This window comes from Maniola jurtina, chromosome 18 (assembly GCF_905333055.1).
Source record: "Maniola jurtina chromosome 18, ilManJurt1.1, whole genome shotgun sequence".
Lineage (NCBI taxonomy): Eukaryota > Metazoa > Arthropoda > Insecta > Lepidoptera > Nymphalidae > Maniola > Maniola jurtina.
The window spans coordinates 6,794,766-6,815,265 of record NC_060046.1 but is presented as its reverse complement, the minus strand read 5'-3'; the positions used below and the strand labels follow the sequence as shown (position 1 = coordinate 6,815,265).

Here is a 20,500-nt window from a genome sequence, read left to right as displayed (position 1 = left end):
CGATGCGCACTGCGTCTTCAAGACTTCTAAAACTGTCCAAATAATCATCAACGTAGTGCTTCTGTATAATGGCAGCTGTGGCTTCGGGGTGAGTTTCTTCATACTGTTTGCCGTTCAAGTTCTTTACATAAATCGCTGTAGACGGAGAACTTGACGCACCAAAGATTAATGACGTCATCCTATATTCTTCAGGAGGTTGGTCATCTCGTCGATTCCCGCGCCACAGGTAGCGAAGTGCATCTCTGTCCTCAGTTCGTAATTTCACTTGCATGAACATTTCCTTAAGATCTGCTGTAACTGCAATCATGTGCTGTCGGAACCGCATAACGACGCCTGGTAAAGACTGTAGAAGATCAGGTCCTTTGAGCAGCATATCGTTGAGAGCTACTCCCTTCGTCTTCGCTGCTGCGTCGTGTACAACTCTTAGCTTCTCAGGCTTCATTGGGTTGATCACTGCGAAATGTGGCAAGTACCAAGTCTTGCCTGCTGTCTTCTGTTTTGGAGCCGGTTCAGCATATCCTTTCGAGATGAGAGCTTCCATCTGATCTGTGTATTTCTGTTTCAGCTTGGGGTCTCGGTCGATCTTCTTTTCGATGTTAAAGAGCCGCTTCAATGAGTTTTCATAGTTCTCGGGAAGCGTAACGTCTTCTTTACGCCAGAGAAGACCAGTTTCGTATCTTCCTTCTGCTGTCCTTTTGGTTGTCTTCTCCAGGATCTGTAGCGCGCGTTCTTCGGGGTCTGTTTTTGGTTTCTTTGGCTGTATGCAGAGTGCGTCCATCTCAAAGTATTGCTTGACGAGGCTATCCAGGTCATCTTCTATTTCTTCTGCGACGTGTGACACGAAGTCAATACGGCGTCCTAAGGTGCGAGTCTGACTGCCATGTAGTACCCACCCTAGGGGCGTGAGAGAGGCCACCAGTTGGTTCTTGTCTCCTCTTCTCACTTCTGTTGTCAGCAGAAGATGCCAATTGTCTTGACCAATTAGCAATCTTGGCTTCACATCTGCATATATGAGATAATCGCGGATATCTGCTAGGTGTTTGCATTTATCCACCATTTCTCTTGAAACCTGCTGTGACGAGACTTGTAAGTTCTTTACTGTGCGCGCTTGTATTTGCTCTTCACAATCGTTGAGACCTCTCAATTTAATGGTTACCCTTCTCGAAGCTGACTCCGATGTCTTCATATCATTTAGGGTTTCTATCTTCAGTGGATCGACGGGTCCTGGCGCTCCGATGCATTCGGCCACGCTGTTGTCGATTAAGGTCACTGTTGACCCGTCGTCCAACAAGGCGAAGGTGTTGATAGTACCTCTGGGGCCTTCAACTTGCACTGGGATAATTTTCAAAAATGATTGCTTCTTTTTAATCGTCCACGCCGAATTGATTACTTCTGTAGCTTCCTTGTCTTCTTTCTTTTCTGTTTTGTTGTAGTGCAGCATCTTGTGGTGGTAATTCCTGCAGCTGTTGATGCCACACACTCTAGCTTGACATCTGTGTGTTTTAGTTCTGTACCGAAGACATCGGAAGCATAGGCGTTTGGACTTGGCTGTATCCCATCTTCCATTTTCGTCCAAATTCTTGAACTGTTCACATTCTGTTGAATTGTGCCCCTCTTTTTTGCATACGGGACACTTGGCTGTGTACATCTTCTCTGCGACGTTGTGTACCTTCTGTGGTTTCTTCTGTTGAGTGGCTGATATCTGTGAGGCCACCTGTTCAGGTAGCGCATATGGTCCGCACAGCTCCGCTTCTCTCTTGAGGAATTTATCCAGCTTCGACAAATCTGGGTCTTCCTTGGGTTGTGTTGCTGCGAAGTCATAGAATCTGTAGCGCAGCGTAGGTGTAAGTTTGTCCACGAGTGTCTTCGAAACTTCAGGGTTATACATATAGTTCACGCAGCTTAGTGTCTTCAATGTTGCCACTACGTTAGAGACCTTCGTCGCGAATATGCAAATGTCCCGTGGTGACTCGGTGAGACGCGGCAGTCCACGGAGCGTTTCCATCTCTGTCATAGCGATTGACTCCGGTCTTCCGAATCTTGACTCGAGGGTCTTCATAATTTCCGTAGGGTGCGCGCTGGTGATAAGAAGCCCTTCCACTGCTTCTTTTGCCTTCCCCTTTAAGTTTCGTCGCAGACGATTTATGTTTTCCACTGTACTGAACATATTTTCAGTTTCATAGTAAGCGGCGCGGAACGGTAGCCACTCTTGATGTGATCCACCAAAGAAAGGCAGTTCGATGTACTTGGGGCGCTGCGCCGCTTTCACGGCGTTTGTGATAGCTGCAGCTAGCTCTGCTATATCTGATTGCACTCCCGCCGGTGATTGATGTGCAGACTTTTGGTGTTCCTCTGGAAGCTTCTGTTGTTCCGCGTCTTTGACCACTGATTTTTCTGTATGGTAATAAGATGCATCAGTGATCGCTAGCACGGGACGTGCTGGTTGACTGTCTAGCCAGTTGTCCACTCGTTTGTTGACTTCTGTATTGGAGTGGACGGAGACACCATCGTCTTCTAAATCCTCTATTTCTGTATCTGTTTCTTCTGTCTCCAAGGCGGCGAGGCGCGCAGCAGCTAGTTCCACCTGAAGGCGCAGCAGTTCTTCCTTTGCTTTTGCTATTTTGTGAGCCTTCGTCTTGCTGTAGTTCGATCGTCCCTCTCCCCCTCTCTTACTGGGGGCCCGAGGTACCTGTGGTTTGTCAACTGCTCCCTTCTTTACTGTAGAGGTCTCTGTATCTCGAGAACGCTGTACTGTATGAACCCCCCCTGTAGCTGGAGGGACCATCTGTTTCGCGTCGACGGGCAGAGTCGGTGCGAAGGAGGGCGTAATCGAGTGAGTGGTGGCCGAAATCTTCGATTTAACTGTCGCGGAGGGTGACACGTCAAAGGGTGCTGACGTCGCGGAAGTACTGTAAATCGCTGTCTGTTCTGTTGCTTCCGTTGTGACAGTTCCCGTGGCTGTATAGGCCGTGTCGGTTTCCGTCCTAGTTTCGGTAGCCAAAGCGGCGGTTACCTCTGACGTCGAAGGAATTTGCTCTGTAGGGGCCTTGTGGCTTTTAACTTGTTGACGTGTAACTGGCATTTTGCTGTTTTCAAATATCACGACGAATTCTGATTTTTAATTCTTCCAACAATATCCGGCTCGAAGGACCATTAAATGTACGCTTGTGTACATTTGCTATCACTGGATTGGTTGGAAGGCGAAATGAAATTCAACTATTTTCTGCCAGTTACTAAATTTATTTACAGTGTTAACTCTAAGCAACAGCTTATCCTATATTACTTACAGTATTACTTACAGTAATAAACCTTGTGAGACTGTACTTCACTAATAACACTTCAAGGTTCACTGTTCACTGTAAGGTTCACTGTTCACTGTAAGGTTCACTGTTCACTGTACTACACTGTTCACTGTACTACACTGATCACTGTTTCACTGTTCACTGTTGATCGAGACTATTTGTTGACCAAGACAAGACAAGACTAGACTAGACAAGACAAGACTGACTAAAACAAGACAAGACTAGACTAGACTGTCGCGGCGTCGAAATCGTCCGCTTATATACTGTTTTGGGCTATGTCTGTCCCTTACTTTTCTATGCGCCCATCTCTTTTTTCGTACATTCTGGAAAAGTCGCGCTTTGTGGTACCATCAGAAAAAAGGGTCGAAGACAAAAAAAGGGTCGAAGACAATAGGTGTTTATGCTTTCTCGATCCTTGATCTATTGTTTCGTTCCCGGTAAGACAATAATCTATTATTTTTAAATTGGTGTTTACGCAGTTCTATTCCCCAATTTTCTCGAACTGTCCGGCACCTTATTATGCACTGTTATTGTTCCGGGCTGTCCCGCACACTTGTATCTTTATAAACTTGTGAAACGTACTAGTATATCTTTTAACGTTATTTTAAATACCGTATTTAACTGAGCTCTAACTTCATTGTTATTAAAATAGACTCCTGTTGTTGGACTCCTACTGTTTGAGTAACGGAAGAATGTCGATTATAATTTACTAGAGGATCCCCGCGGCTTCGCCCGCGTTGATTTCGGTTTTTTTGAATCCCGTAGGAACTCTTCAATTTTCCGGGATAAAAATAGCCTATGTCCTTCCCCGGGATGTATCCCAAGTCTGTACCAAATTTCATTAAAATCGGTTCAGTGGTTGGGCCGTGAAAACGTAGCAGACAGACAGACAGACACGCTTTCGCATTTATAATATTAGTATGGATTTAAGGCTAGCTTTCTTCATTACAATACTAAATTTTTTCCGTGGATATTATGTAGTCATTGCCAACGGCAGCTGCAGTGAATATCTACAGCTTCATAATAATGCTTTAGAATTATCTATAATTGACTTGTTAGCGCCGATGATACCAGCGTGGCAATAAAACCAACCTCACTCATATCCCACTCCACGAAACTACATTGGTGTGATTAATTACCTAGGGAAAAATGAAATACAGTCTAGATCTAGACTAATTTAATACTAAATGTTACCGGAGCATTTTTTGTATCTTACTAAATAAAATATTTTTTCCATGAAAAACATTTTAATTTTGCATTCATACTCTGAAACCGACATAGCAAAATCAAACACTTTCAATGCCTTTTATTGAGTGGTCACTTTTTTAACGTAGATACTAAAAATCTACAATTTAAAATGGAGCGATTTAGAAAATAAAATGCCAGTAACAATAAAAAATCAGAGTGGACGGAAACCGACGTGATTGTATTAGCATTCAGTGCATATAGGGCTTCATAGCAAAAGGGCGTATATGCAAAAATGTCATATCTCGTTTTGTGCCGTAATATACAATAGAACAAAATAAGATCCATGACATAGCTTAGGTCTTATATTTATATACCTTCACACAATCGCAAAGTTTAGGTCTAATATTTACCTAGAAAGAGACATGTTCCAAATATCAGCCTTGAGTAAATAATATTCAGTTAGTTCTGTTTGTACACGACTGTCCAAAAAAGGAGTGCCTATCGTTTCAGGGTTCATGTATGTGAGTTTCTTTATTCCATGATAACTTCTAAAGTCCTGAACAGATTTGGATGTATGGGGTATCGTTAGAATTCTTACTTCATCTTAAGTGACACTGGCAACAATTTAAAAAAAAGAAAAAAAGACGGCTGCATGGTCATTTTCAAATCAGATTTCTTTCATTTAATAAAGTCCAGGTGTGATTCAGTGCCAGCCGCAGTCGGATATTTGCAAGAATATAGCAATTATTTGCAATAATATTCAGTATCTAAATTGTATTCATAAAAAATTACACAAATAGAACCTAAATAGAAACTTCCTTGTAGTGTAGAAAACACTATTATAACAATTATAAAATATACATATTTGTTTTCACATTAATGCTCCTCTTGCAAAACTGAGCTTTTATACATACGCCATTTTGTCTCTCGATTTCTTTCACACTTCCCACTAATATTATATATATACGCAAAAACGCACACTTCACGCAAAAACTACTGGACGGATTATGCTGAAATTTAGAATGGAGATAGATTATACCCTGGATTAGCACACGATATTTTTATCCCGGAAAATCAACGAGTTCCCACGGGATTTTTAAAAAACCTACATCCACGCGAACGAAGTCGCGGGCACCAGCTAGTATTTCATCAGAAAGAAGAATTCCACAAAGAGGTAACATGTCTTGTATCGCATAACAATGAATCACAGTGAAAACCTATACCTATGCGTTTATCTCACTCTTTTATCTTTAGGCAGCAAATAGCCTGGAAAAAGGCTCTCACAAAACGTGCCCGGAGCAACAAAGAGTGCATGTAGTTTATGATTTTCTATTACTTTGTATAAACCACTCAGTGTTACAGAGACGTTTTAGTACCCTATTTGTAGTCTTCACTTTTTAACACAGAGATTCACGTCATGATTTCAATTTCGATATTAGGAGATTATAAAATACGGAACACGAAAGCGTCAATTCATTTTTAACCCCCGACCCAAAAAGAGGGGTGTTATAAGTTTGACGTGTGTATCTGTGTGTCTGTGTATCTGTGTATCTGTCTGTGGCATCGTAGCGCCTAAACGAATGAACCGATTTTAATTTACTTTTTTTTTGTTTGAAAGGTGGCTTGATCGAGAGTGTTCTTAGCTATAATCCAAAAAAAATTGGTTCAGCCGTTTAAAAGTTATCAGCTCTTTTCTAGTTTTCTTGTAGAAAAGAAGGTTAGATACCCTTAGGTTCATAATATTCAAGTGTCAATTGACAAATGTCAAGCTGTCAAGATGAACGTTGCCTAGATATACATAATTATTTATTTGAAAATGACTTGTCGGGGGTGTTGAAAATTTTTAATTTACACTTGTTAGTGAGATACGTTAAAGAATTGGTATCTCAACTTATCTTACTATAACATTATAAATGTGAAAATTTGGACTTATATTACTCCTTGAAGCTACAATAAGTGAACCGATTTTAAGAATAAAGATAGCTGCTGCCTAGAATAATTAACACATGCTAATACATCAATGGGGACAAAGTTACGCTCTTTAGTTAGTTAACCAATAAATAAAGTTATATTTACTTTTTAGAGTTTGTTTTCACTAAAGTTGATTTTTACTTTTTTATAATAAATTGCTTTATTGAAACATGTTCGCACTGATTTCTAAACACGAACATCAAAACACATCGCAAATTATTTAAATTGGAATGCAAATAACGTATTTATGTAGTATGATAATATTAAACATGTTTTATGTAAATAGTTTGCCTTTATACAAGCATAAATGTAGGTATTTTAAACTTGCAAAAGGGCTTATACAAACATTGCACAGCCAGCTTTTTACTCTAGCACCAATGTCGAGCTAATTTTGTAATAAATTAAGAATAAATGAAGCTTTAACTAACCCGTTTCAATATTATCGTTATTATGAAACGTTCAGGGCGGTATTAATATTAGTCTTTATTGACAAATACTATAATTACAGTTAATATAATTATTATATAATTATAATTAAGACAATTTTTTGTGTTTTCAACGTTTACCCAGCACAGTCCTGTGTGAAAAGTAAACCTCATTAATTTGACTGTACCTTACTCGATGCTTAAACAATATGAGATAGACGTCATTTGTCCCGCCTTAACGCATCTATCTCGCTCTATCATATAGCGCTGTCCCTCTCTCGTCACCAACCACCGCCTAGCAGTGCGAAGCGTGGCCCAAAGTGGCCGCGTTATTTTATTCATTGCGTTGAAAACCAGATCACGTGAGTTTTTCAATTTATTTAATTCTTATAAATGTTTGAGTATAGAAATACTTTTATTTCTTAAGCAAAATTTTACTGCATAGCTAAATTCATTGGCTATTTATGAAAATGTCATCTTAGAGGTAGTTTGTTAATTTAAATACATGATTCAACAGATAGTTTGACATCGAATGAGTCAAATATCGATTTTATTAAGCTACCGTCAATGAATCCTATATAATTTCCAAAATTCATTGTGAACGGAAAACTACTTCATAAGGTAGGTAGTTTTTGAAACATTTGCAATTTTTGTTACATTCAGCGCCATAAAAACCACAGTTGGTTTTACCTGGCACTGAGTTAATTAATTATAGCTATACCATAAAAATAAAACTATAGAAATCAGCATAATACCAAATTCGTAATGTAGGTACATAGTACTTAATCTTGTGGGTAGGTAAGAACAATGTGCAGCGCGACGCGCAACGTCGTGTACATTCACGTCATTCGTATTTTTAAATGCTATCATTTCTATGGAAAGAAATGTTGAAATATTTATTGGTTAAAAAACTAATGCTATTTATGATTTAATATAAAAGGTATCCGGTAGTACCGGTGCTTCCATTTTCATTTACTTTTAGATTCTTGCAGATTAAAAGTACATAATTGATTACATTGAAAGGAAAAGGTTCAGGTACCAGTTTTCAGATTAATCGAGCCTATTGAAAGTGAACAAATTTTATAGCTTATTAAATGATGTAAAACTTTCGTGCCTACCCACCTACCACGATAAATATATTATCTCTCACGATATGTTGATAATTTGACCGGCTTTCATGAACTGAACCCGTGGTAGATGCCTTTTACGATTCAAAAGAACTGGCATAAGTCTAATTGAATAAAAACATTTTGAATTTGAATTCTATTCATGGTTATATTCAGAACAACGGTATTAGAGTTACCTAAGAGAAGCGAAAGTGTAAGGCTCAAAGAAATGTTAAAAGGCCTTTTATAAATCTACCTTCGCAGGCGTATTTTTGGAAAACAGAGTGGCTCCTCGTGGGAGTATACATGGCAGTGTTTTTGGCCATTTAAGAATCTAGCTCCGCCTCGCAGGCGCAGCTTAAAAATTATTGGAAAACAGAATGGCTCTTCGTGGGAGTATACATGGCAGTGTTTTTGGTCATTTAAGAATCTAACTCCGCCTCGCAGGCGCAGCTTAAAAATGAAATGCCTCCTCGCGGGAGTGCATGGGCCATTTGAAAAACCTAGATCCACCTCGCAGGTGCAGCTTAGAAATTAAATGCCTCCTTGCGGGAGTGCATGGGCCATTTCAAAAACCTAGATCCACCTCGCAGGTGCAGCTTAGAAATTAAATGCCTCCTCGCGGGAGTGCATAGGCCATTTAAAAACCTAGATCCACCTCGCAGGTGCAGCTTAGAAATTAAATGCCTCCTCGTGGGAGTGCATGGGCCATTTAATAAGCTAACTACGCCTCGCAGGCGCAGTGTAAAAGCCAAGTAAGCAACTCCTCGCGGGAGTGTGCATGACATTGTTATGGTCTCAGTGGAATATCAATCAGTCGCTCTTGGGCGCCACCGATATTTATGCTAAGGTTTACGCTCCGTTATACCTGTTTTTGCTTCGAAACCTCCTTTGGTTCGTCTTGGTCAACTCAATTTTACAGGTACAGGCTTATGACCTAATGTTTTTGGCCGATTAAAAATCTAGCTACGCCTCGTAGGCACAGTTGAACTACGCGGGCTGGTCAGCACACCTCGTGCATTTGTTTGTAATGGTTCATGTCTACTTGCCCTTGCAGGGTAGTCGTTGCTAGGAGCACAGCTGCTCTCGTTTCAGTCACGACGTAAATAATTTTATAGTCTTTTGCATGACCTTATTAACGAAGGTATGGGTTCTAAGCGATACCGAATGCAAATATATTGATATAAATTTCAGAGGCCACTTGCGTCACGTTACAAACAAATTGGGAAGAGTAAAAGCTCCGAAATTACACATAGAAATATAAATATATTCTTATATCTCATAAAGCGTACCGCATACCGCTTTTTACAAGCTCCCGATATTTTTAATGGGAGTCATCCGAACATCGCAGTCCTATTGCCATAAATTGACATCTACAGTGTGTACAGTGAGCAATGCAATCATCTTGAATTGGCTGTCGCTCTCTTGCTGCTGGCTAATTGCAGCAAGTATTAAGTTTATAACAATGTGTTATTCACATCTCTCAAGCTAAAGGAGCCATACTTCTGACCACTGTAAAGGTGCCTATAAATAACATGACAGGAAAGCCAACAAAGCAATTTATTATTTTTATTTGGAAAACTTAATTCTATCATTACACGCTAATTCAATGGATAAGTTAACCTAAATTCATTATCATGATAAACGCACCACCAGCTCACTACAGAGCACGGCTGTCTTCACTAAATAAGAAGGGTTAAATATTTTGAATTATATAATAATATTTTTACTATTTACAACTAACCTAATGATTCTATACTTGTCATAATTATATTGTTGTGGTTTATATGAGCTTGCCCAGTGATCAACTGATCAGGTAGATTTGTTCAGTGACTGACATGAGCGTGCGAACTTCGTGTGTGAGTGACACCCGCTGCAGTACGCGAGTGCGGATGTATGTTTGCGCCAACAGTGGCGGCTTGCGTCCACGTGACCCACTATTTCGGTTCTCAAGACTGTATTTTCTGAAGAATAGCAGGTTTTTGCACCTTCCCTCATATTATTGGTCTGCATGAAGCGAAGGATTTGAGATGATGGTATCAGAATCTCCTTTCTTCCATCTACATGCCTTTTGCAGCTTATTCCCTCACAAACAACGTTGCAGGGACATCGCGTTTTCGTGCTTGATGGGCAGACTTCTCTTGTCGAGCCTTGGACCAAACCGATGCATTCCAGGAGAAATTTCCGGTTATTGTAAGTTTCAATCAATCAATATATTTTTGATGTAAATGCGTGTATGCTAAGAGCAATGCATTTGATGGAAAAGTCTACAAGGATGTTAGAGTTTATTTAAAAGTATCACCTCATTTCCAAGGTCATGGTCAGCTTTTTCGTCTGGCATGGACTTATGACAGAAGAGGACGCAATCTGCTCCTCTCTGGGAACTGGCATCGTGGCTACCAGATTACTATATCATTATTTATTATTTATAATAGACTAAGCAGCTTTCGCTGATCGTCTATATCAGAGGTGCTTCGAGTTTTCCGAATGTTTGTTTAATGTTTTCTTGAACTGGTTAACAGAGCTTGTCATAACTACATCCTTGGGCAATTTATTCCATATGTGACCGACTCTGTTGGTCAGAAAGTGTTTTAATGGATTTGACACTGATAATTGACAGGTAGTTTCATGTCATGTCCCCTAAAGCTAAGATTGCTCCTTCTCAGAAACATGCTTTCAAAGTTGGGACATTTAATAGTTATTTAGTATTTTGTACGTTTCAATCCTGGATCATAGTCTAAATACATTTTCAGTTTTGCAACAAAACAACGGTCATGCCGACTATGTTTCTAGACTTGGCATTCCTCTGAATTAGCATTTGCTAACCGCATACTCGTATGGCGGAGAAAGACTTTAGAATGAAATGCTAGATTTATTCGCACCTAGCCGTGCCCGGTGTAGCAAATTTATAATCTTAAACAAGACAGCTTTCCTACATGGAAAATTTAATGTTAACTGTTAAAATCGTTTTCCAGTTCATAGTCACATGACAAAAATTTTCATATGCTCTGCTCGTGGCAGAAGATTCATGGTTATACTTTTAAAATAAAACAACCCATTTATTTTTCAAAATTTTTGGTTCCGAAACTAATTCAGCGGACAAAAATTCATTTCAAATCTATCGAATTTCTATATTTCGAATAATAACTTTGATCCAGCCTGATGTATCAGAACTTAAGATCTGTTTAGGGGTCGTGATTTAATTTCATAGTTATTCGTTATTGTAACATGGTTATTAATTCTGAGTGAATTAGATCTGTGTGCAAGGATGCTACAAGAAGCATTTACACAATACCTTACCTTGTATATGTTATAAGTGGGCTGTAATCCTAAAATCTACGACATCTTCTATGATGTTGCTGGATTTAATAGTTATGTGTAGGTCTGGATCGTAAAAGTTCCAGGAGCAAGGAATGTCCGACGCGGGAGCGATTTCAGTCCAATCCAAGATGTCAAATTAACAGGTTAAGACAGTTTTATTGTACAGTTTGTTCGGATACTATTGTGCAAGGAATGGATTTTCGTACCGAATCAGCTTACCGTGCCCCTAACTATGTCCTGATCCTCGATACGGGCTTTTTGGGTAACATTACCATAAAACTTTCAATAATTTGAAACTGTGAGAATATTCTTTGTTTTCACCAGTGAAATATCCACTTTTATGATTGAGCTTGGTCGATTTCTTTTCATATCTTTTGTGAATTGTACGAGCATTGCTGACTGTGTTCAAGTCAGCGTAGTTAAACATTCTTGCCATAAAATGTCAAAGTCAAAGAATTATTCAAAGTAGTACTTACCTACCTTGTCTTTGTCACTTTTCGATTGTCAAATTTTGGGTGAGTGTTTACAAGCTATCGGAGTTGTTAAGAAACTCATTCCTAAGCTTTCTTATCATTTAAATAATCCTTTACATGGTGATAGGATTTCCAGTAAGTTTCGTTTTATGAAACTTTAAGCTTGTTGAGAGACGTCTCCAAAAGGTTTTTGTTCCTTTTTTGCTTCAAAGTTAAAATCTTTAAAACATGTAATATTGAGCGCGCCAAGATAGATCTTGGAATGTCTAAGCATTGTGCCAGAAGACAGTTTGTAATAACTACGTTTTATCACCATAGCTGGGCATTAACTCATTAATCCCTTCATCATTAATTAATGAAGTCAACATTTCGGCTAACAATAAGTCATTACAAGTCCTGGTCTGGTTCAAAGTGTCCTAGCTACAGCCGCCCAACGCAGGTTGTAGAGTGTTCCTTTATAGCTTTTTCATGCTTAGTTTAAAATAAACTTCTAATTCTAATAATAGGAGGGATGGCTGCTAGTCAAATCAGCGACTTTTTATCATGTATTATAGAAGCAAGCGTTATTTTGCGGAAGTCCATGATATGCAAGGAACCAAAAGCTTAATTTGCTATAATTTATTTTTGACAGTAGCATCATCCCAATTCTTGTAGAATGATTAAACAAAGAGTGTGAAGGAAATACCTAAACAATGATGAATTGTTTATTTATGAGTTTCAAGTTAAAACTTTCTTCTGTTCTGGTGAGAACTGTACGAACTTTTCTAAATAGCAAAACTATGAGCCAAGAAAAGGACATGGAACTAAAGAAACTAGACTGTTCTGGGAAGATTTTTCCTGGTCATAGTGAAAATAGTTATTTTAAACAAAGGAACCTTTCCATTTTAAATTCGCTCCAGGGCATGTTTTGTGCATGTACTAAGTTACTTATTTTTACCCAGGATTGTTCATTGTGATTAAATTGTTCTTAGTAGATATCTAAGATATCAGATGTCCGAGGATTTCATGCAGGACGGTAATAATTTCAGTATGTTTTCGAAACGATTGGGTCAATTGTCTAATGTTGTTGAAATAGCTGTATTTTGACCCAGTTATATTGTTTTTGGTGGTATATATTATGTTATTGACTCATAGAGTGAGTCTAAAATATTTAATCACTCTTGCAATGGCAATTGTTTTCATGACTAATCACTATCCTAATATTGATGCTGTCTAATTAATAGGTAGACTTTACATGCAAAGAATGTATTTACAAGTGTTTGTGAGGTCAGCCTTACCTATTGACTGAGTATTACACATACAGGCACGCATATAATTTTAATTGCTAAATTTATTGCCTAGCTTATAATGGTTTGCCTGATGTAATACATACACGTGTATATCTTTTCTGTTATTTTGTATGTCGACTTGCAAACTCATTCTTAATTCGCAATCATGTGAATAGTTTGTTAATGAGGATTTACACCCCGTAATTTTTCTTTTCTCTTTTCTTAGCAAGAAAATGGCATTATTTGCTCAACATATCAGTTGTCTTATATATATGTCACATTGGCGTCAAAGATGTTAAATCTTTGTATGGCGCAGATCACCACCACCACCAGGCGATAACAAACACGTCTCATATTGTTTAAGCATCGAGTAAGGTACAGTCAAATTAATAGACGCGTTTTACCTACCAATAAAACGCTTATTAATTTACTTACCTTACTCGATGCTTAACTTTGAATTCTGCCTGGTGATTTTCAACGCAATGAATAAAATAACGCGGCCACTTTGGGCCACGCTTCGCACTGCTAGGCGGTGGTTGGTGACGAGAGAGGGACAGCGCTATATGATAGAGCGAGATAGATGCGTTAAGGCGGGACAAATGACGTCTATCTCATATTGTTTAAGCATCGAGTAAGGTAAGTAAATTAATAAGCGTTTTATTGGTAGGTAAAACGCGTCTATTATATTGTGTAACACCTAGACAAGACTGTATGCATTTAAAACGGTCGGCGAACTTCCAAATGAAGCGGTTTTGTAACAAACACGAGTAAACGTTACACAAACCATCGATGTATACAAACAAACTAAATAGGTACTCAAATTAGTGACTACCCACCCGTTACATGGTCTAATGTAACATGAATGGATAGAAGCGGTGGACTTCAAACGTTTTACTTTCACTGAACATTACACCGTATCGTTCCTTCAAATCAGCTATTAATATCCCTTTGCTGGATTAATTAAAATTAAAAATTTATAACACCCCCGACAAGTGAAGCTTACAGTAACTAGAAAAGAGCTGATAACTTTCAAACGGCTGAACCGATATTCTTGGATTATAGCTAGGAACACTCTCGATTAAGCCACCTTTCAAACAAAAAAAAAACTAAATTAAAATCGGTTCATTAGTTTAGGAGCTACGATGCCACAGACGGATACACAGATAGATACACAGATATACAGATACACGTCAAACTTATAACACCCCTCTTTTTGGGTCGGGGGTCAAAGACGTAGCAGCTGTCTCACTAATCAATATTAATGGTTCACGTCTCAAACGACCGACGACGGATTGAAGCAAAAAGGCACCAGTGCACGTGTTCGCGAGTTGGTATTCGACATCACGTGTTGAAGCCCTGGTTGAGAATTTGGTCTATATAATGTACCATTACGTAATAACGTCAAAGTTCAAAACTCAGTGACATTTTTGGAAAAACGCGTCGCGTCATTGTGGATTCAGCTTTAAAATCGAAAATCGTAACATGAATTTTCCGAAGTAACACGAAAGAATATAATCTTTTAGTGCAAAAAATGCATCCAATCACACTAATATTATAAAGGCGAAAGTTTGTATGTAAGTATGTGTGTATGTATGTGTGTATGTGTGTGTATGTGTCTATGTATGTGTGTATGTTTGTGTCTCTTTCTCGCAAAAACTACTGAACGGATTTGGCTGGAATTTGGAATGGAGATAGATCATACTCTGGATTAACACATAGGCTACTTTATATCCCGGAAAATCAATGAGTTGCCACGGAATTTTGTAAAACCTAAATCCACGTGAACGAAGTCGCGGACGTCAGCTAGTAAAATATATTTTTAAAACCAACAAACACAGTAAGTTATTACTGTATTTAAGGTAAGTATATCTACTTATTTATATCTTAATGTACCTATACCTAACTATATTTAAAATAGGTATAGAAGTTTCAAATATCTCTGAGCAATATTTAGATCCATATAGAGCTAGACATAATCCTTACTCATTTTAAGAAAACGAGGCAATAAACTACAGTTTTCAATACATTAAAGTAAGTATATACTTAGCATATCATATTTTAAGCACTTTATACAGACACGTTTTAAGTGTGATAGTTAATGAGCAAAGTAGATGAAAAATTCAATAAAACGGTCTCGTAACTCAAGAGTCTGCACTTTACACAAAAATTTAATACTCGAGCTAGTAACTGCCCATCCATATTGGAATATGACATGAGTGGATGAATAAAATCGGTGAATTGGAAAAGGTTTTATATGCCATTGATTTACTGTGAATAGACCAGTCCCTGAAGCTCAAGCACGTGTACACAGCGATACATTTCTCCAACGATTTTGTCGATGAAAACACTGCGAGAAAACGTTGTCGCAATAGTTGTACTTGGGCTGCTCATATATGAATGCAATGAATTTTGTATGTTATGTCCCTGAACTATCCTAATTATGTTGTTGGTAGGTAGTATTAGTTAATTTAAATAAGAAGTAAATTCAGTATATCATTAGAAAAACTTTTTGATGACAAATCACCCATACTAATATTATAAATGCAAAAGTGTGTCAGTCTGTCTGTATGTCTGCTACGTTTTCACGGCCCAATCGCTGAACCGATTTTAATGTTTGGTACAAACTTGGGGTACATCCCAGGGAAGAACGTAGGCTACTTATTAGCCCGGAAAATCAAAGAGTTCCTACAGGATTAAAAAAAACCGAAATCCACGCGGGCGAAGCCGCGGGCATCTTCTAGTCTCTTGTATTAAGAGAAAAGTTATAAAATTGTTAAATTGGGTCATTTATTCATTTGTATGCGTGTAATGCAAAATCCACCACAACTTTGCAACGAATGCAAAAAAAGTACTCGTACCACGAGTAGGTATACGCGATTTAAAGCTCGCAAACATAGTATTTTTGCATTTTATACCATTTAGTCTATCCAGCAGGATAGCATAAATTCAGCTTCTGAGTAAGCTGAAGCTAATACAATTCCGAAGTAACTAACAGTCAAACTAGATTTCGGAATACGCCAAATTAAAGCTGCAGCCGCGTTGCTAATTTTAATGAAATTCATGCAATACCTTTGGCGTTTAATTTCCTGGATAAAATTCAAGAGAGAACGCGATTCACTAGCGACTTTCAAATCAAAATGGAAAGTCATCATTTTTCATTTGATCTTACTTTTCCGTGTTTGATTATGCTACGGAAAAATTCCAAGAGGGATTTTTCATGCTTCTGTAGCTAAAACTGATTTCATAATACCTTTGTGGTCTTTTTTAGAAAAGATATTTATGAATAACTCAAAATTTAAAAAACCCCCGTCACAAAAACCTCTATAAGAAAACTAGAAATGAGCTAAACGGATTTTCTTTCCTTCAAATTTTGATTTCCTTTCAAACAAAAAAAAACTAAATTAAAATTGGTTTATTCGTTTAAGAGCTACAATGCCACAAACAGATACATAGATACACACGTCAAACTTATAACACGCCTCTTTTTGGGTCGGGGGTTAAAAAAACATTCGGTTGTACAATACTAAATGGAGAGTTGACAATACTATTTGCTAGCTTTTTAAGGCCCATGGATCCGTTGACGAAATTGGGTACAGAGGTAACTTGCATCTCGAAAGAGGCTACATTTATCACGAAAAATCAAGGAGTTTCCACGGGATGTTTAAGAAATGTACAGAAACGCTGACGAAGTTGCGAGCATTATTATCTATTTGGCTCAAGGATAGCTTGCTTCCCGGATTCAGACATGGATTGCTTGGTATCCCGGAGAATCAAAGAGCTCCCATTGCATTAAAAAAATTGAAACCTATGCGGCCAAAAACACGAGCATCATCTAGCAATAGTAAAAATTCGAAAATTAACCCATGTCTCTTTTTTGCTTTTTCCTGACTCACTCACAAAACATCGAACACAATTATTCTAGAAAAATTAAGGATTTCCACAAAATTTTAGAAAAACCTACATCCACGCAGATGAAGCCGCAGGCAAATGCTGTATGATCACTTTCACGTGATCACGTGATTTTTTGCACAGGTATAGTCTGTTAAAGGCCCGGATATTGATATAAGCTAGTTTTATCGCGAAAAAATCAGAGTTCCCAAGGGTTTTGTAAAACTTATATCAAAGTTCTAGTAATTTTAAAGCTTCATTGACGTATACAAAGACGAGGCCATTTGCCGACCTACGAAAATAGACTCCTTAAATCCTTCAGAACAAATAGATACTTGAGATTGATGGATTAGCAGATAATCTAGTGCGATTAGATACTGTCTTGGTTTTGCGTTTATTTTACTCAAAACTAACATTTCTAACTAAATTAAATACATTGGAGAATTGGTTTGTGCAATTGTTAGACGATCCACTATTGTGGCTTTTTTTAATAATTAATAATTATGAAATGTAAAATTAACTTTTTTTTTAATTTTTGACTAAACACTAGCCATGTGGCAGATTAAATTTCCATCCTATATCTAAGCCAGTTTAGGATCGAATCAGGTTGGGAGCGAATTATAGAAAAATTAAAAAAAAAATATTAAAAAAATTTCTCCTTCCATCACGTAAATCACAAATCACCTAAAAACAAATCCATAACTTAAAACTACCGCACGGCTTTGTAGGCTAATATTATTGAGCGGTGATATTTTCACGGCCCAAATATTATGGTAAAAGACCACTTTACAGTTTTAATAGCGGTGAAGTAAGAGCCACTTTACCAGCAAATGTACCTATTGTAAAAATATTTGTGACTAGCTGATGCCCGCAGCTTCGCCCGCGTGGCTTGGTCAGATCCCCTGCATCATCAGGATTGAGGAGTTGGACTCCAAATTTTTTATGAAACAATGTCGCAAAGTTCCTCTATCGATTAAAAAAGAAATGACGCAAATCGGTTCAGAAATCTCGGAGATTTCGGTGTACATAGGTAGAAAAACACAACTCCCTTTTTGAAAGTCGGTTAAAAAAGTAGCCTATGTTACTCCCTGGTCAATTCTCTACTTGTCTGTGAAAATCCCATCAAAATCGGTACAGCCGTTCCCAAGATTAGCCTTTTCAAACAGACAGACAGACAGACAAAAATTTTAAAAACGTGTGATCGTTAAAATAACCATATGACCTTAATATGCGGTAGTTATTTTGAAATTACAGACAGACACTCCAATTTTATTTATTAGTATAGATGAACTTTTGTGACGCTCGTATTCTTGAATCATTGTTTTTATAATATTTTGATCCCACGGTTGCGATCACGTTTTATCCTAAAATTACTACACTAAGCTCTGGTCAAAAGTCAAAAGCCGCAATAAAAAACAAGGACCATACATCGTACAATACAAACCAAAAGAATATATAATTCAACGTGGCCATAAAGTACCCCGAACGTCCGCTCGGTTACGTCCTTTGGGGGCAATCGCTCGAGTAACGGTCAGTTCGGGAAACTTCTAAAATATTTGTTGACCAATTTAAAATAATCACAGTTAGATCTTTGTATAATTATTGTAATAATCCTGAAAAAAGCTTATTATACAATCGAAGATTATGTAAATGACAAAAAAGCTTGGATTTGACTCGCTCCAGCAATACACGGCGCTGCAATTCCTTGTATACAGTATGGCATGTTATAATAGTAAATTGTACATTTGAAAAGAGCAACCGCCGAGTTTCTTGCTGGTTCTTCTCGGTAGGAACAGCATTCCGAACCAGTGGTAGATTATTTTGACGATTCAAAAGCACTTGTAAAAGTTTAATTGAATAAAAATAATTTGAATTTGAATACATTACAAAATACGGACTGACAAAGGTCGTCTAGTCTCGTCTCTAAATAAAAATAATAGCCCAAAAGTACGAGTAGATTATTATGATGTTTTTCAGGCTTTTCTTCATTATTCTACTATATTATTTTCAATCACTGCGTACTTCTGTTTGTTAATCCAAATAAATAAAATAAAATAAAGCATAAGTACTAATCGCTGCCAATAATGTGCTTTACCAACTTTTGACGAAAGGTTCAGAGATAGTTTGTATCCCGACTTTACCTTTTCTACCTAAATCCTACCTTAGTAAGAAGATATCTAATCTTTTTCATCCTCGAAAAAGAAAGAGTTCCCACATGATTTTTGAAACCTATCCTCAGGCGAACGAAGTCGCGGGCTTTATTTAGTATTATAAATGCGAAAGTTTACCCATCTGTTTTTTTTATCTTGTCACTGTTCAACAACTCAACTGATCTTAACGAATTTTAGCACGCAGAATCATACGGCTTTTAAGATACCTAAATTCATGTGAACGAAGTCAGAGGCATCAGCTAGTCTTCTTTATTGTTGCGATAGATAAGTAAGTAAAATCCTTCAAGGAAGAATCGTAAAATAAATCACGACTATTCCCATTCTGTAAATGCGCGGAACTTCTTATCTAATTTTACAAAAGACGTAAAAGCAGAATACTATTGGCGTCACTCAGAAAAGCAGGTATTATTTAAATATTTTTATCGAATTATTGGAATGTCCTCTCCAAAACCAACACAAAAAAAACACAAGTTTAATGTGCAAGGTTATCCGAGAGTTTTAATCTAAACAAACGAATGCCAAAATAAACTATTTAATTAGAGCGTGATTGCTATCACAACATCTAATTATTCAGTTCACAATCCAAATACCGAAAATATGCGATATCGCTCCGAATCTCAGAAGGAGACTGAACTAAAACCTTCAAAACACCCGTATTTATGCAAGTTCAATCTTGTTGGCCTCCTAGTAACAGATTGTATGACATCGAATGAGCCAAATATCGATTTTACCAAACTACCTTCATCAGCTAAATTAATAATTTTATATTATTTTTGACAACTCAAATCAACTTTTTAAAAATAACCTTACAGTTCGGCCGTCCTGAATTTAACACGCCCTCGTGTTTCTAAATAATCTTGTCATGTCAGTCGCGGGCTTCCTTGCCCTAAGTCAAATCCAAATCATGGGCTATCCTGCCCTCCGTCAAATCATTAAAACCTACCCCTGAACTGCCGAACTCTCAGTTTTAATATCAAGTCAACAATAAATCCAAACGACTAACTTCTCATTCGATGTATACAAAATCTGAACCACTCATTGCAAATTACTTTCCAATTCACAAAAGACTAAATTATTAAAAAAAAACTAAAAATTTTAATCACCAAATCAAACTCAATAAAAATTTTAATCAAATGTGGGTTGTTTACAAAAAGATACCAAAGCGAAATTAAGACAACGTGAGACACGTCCCGCTTCTGAATTATTGGCGTCACTCAGAAAAGCAGGTATTATTTAAATATTTTTATCGAATTATTGGAATGTCCTCTCCAAAACCAACACAAAAAAAACACAAGTTTAATGTGCAAGGTTATCCGAGAGTTTTAATCTAAACAAACGAATGCCAAAATAAACTATTTAATTAGAGCGTGATTGCTATCACAACATC

At 37.5% G+C, this 20,500-nt stretch overlaps 1 protein-coding gene across 7 annotated transcripts in view; it reads right to left on the bottom strand.

Annotated features, from left to right (window-relative positions):
- Positions 1–20,500, bottom strand: part of LOC123874584 (small conductance calcium-activated potassium channel protein) — a 283,228-nt gene that overhangs the window by 51,941 nt on the left and 210,787 nt on the right. The gene's annotated exons all lie outside the window — the stretch shown is intronic.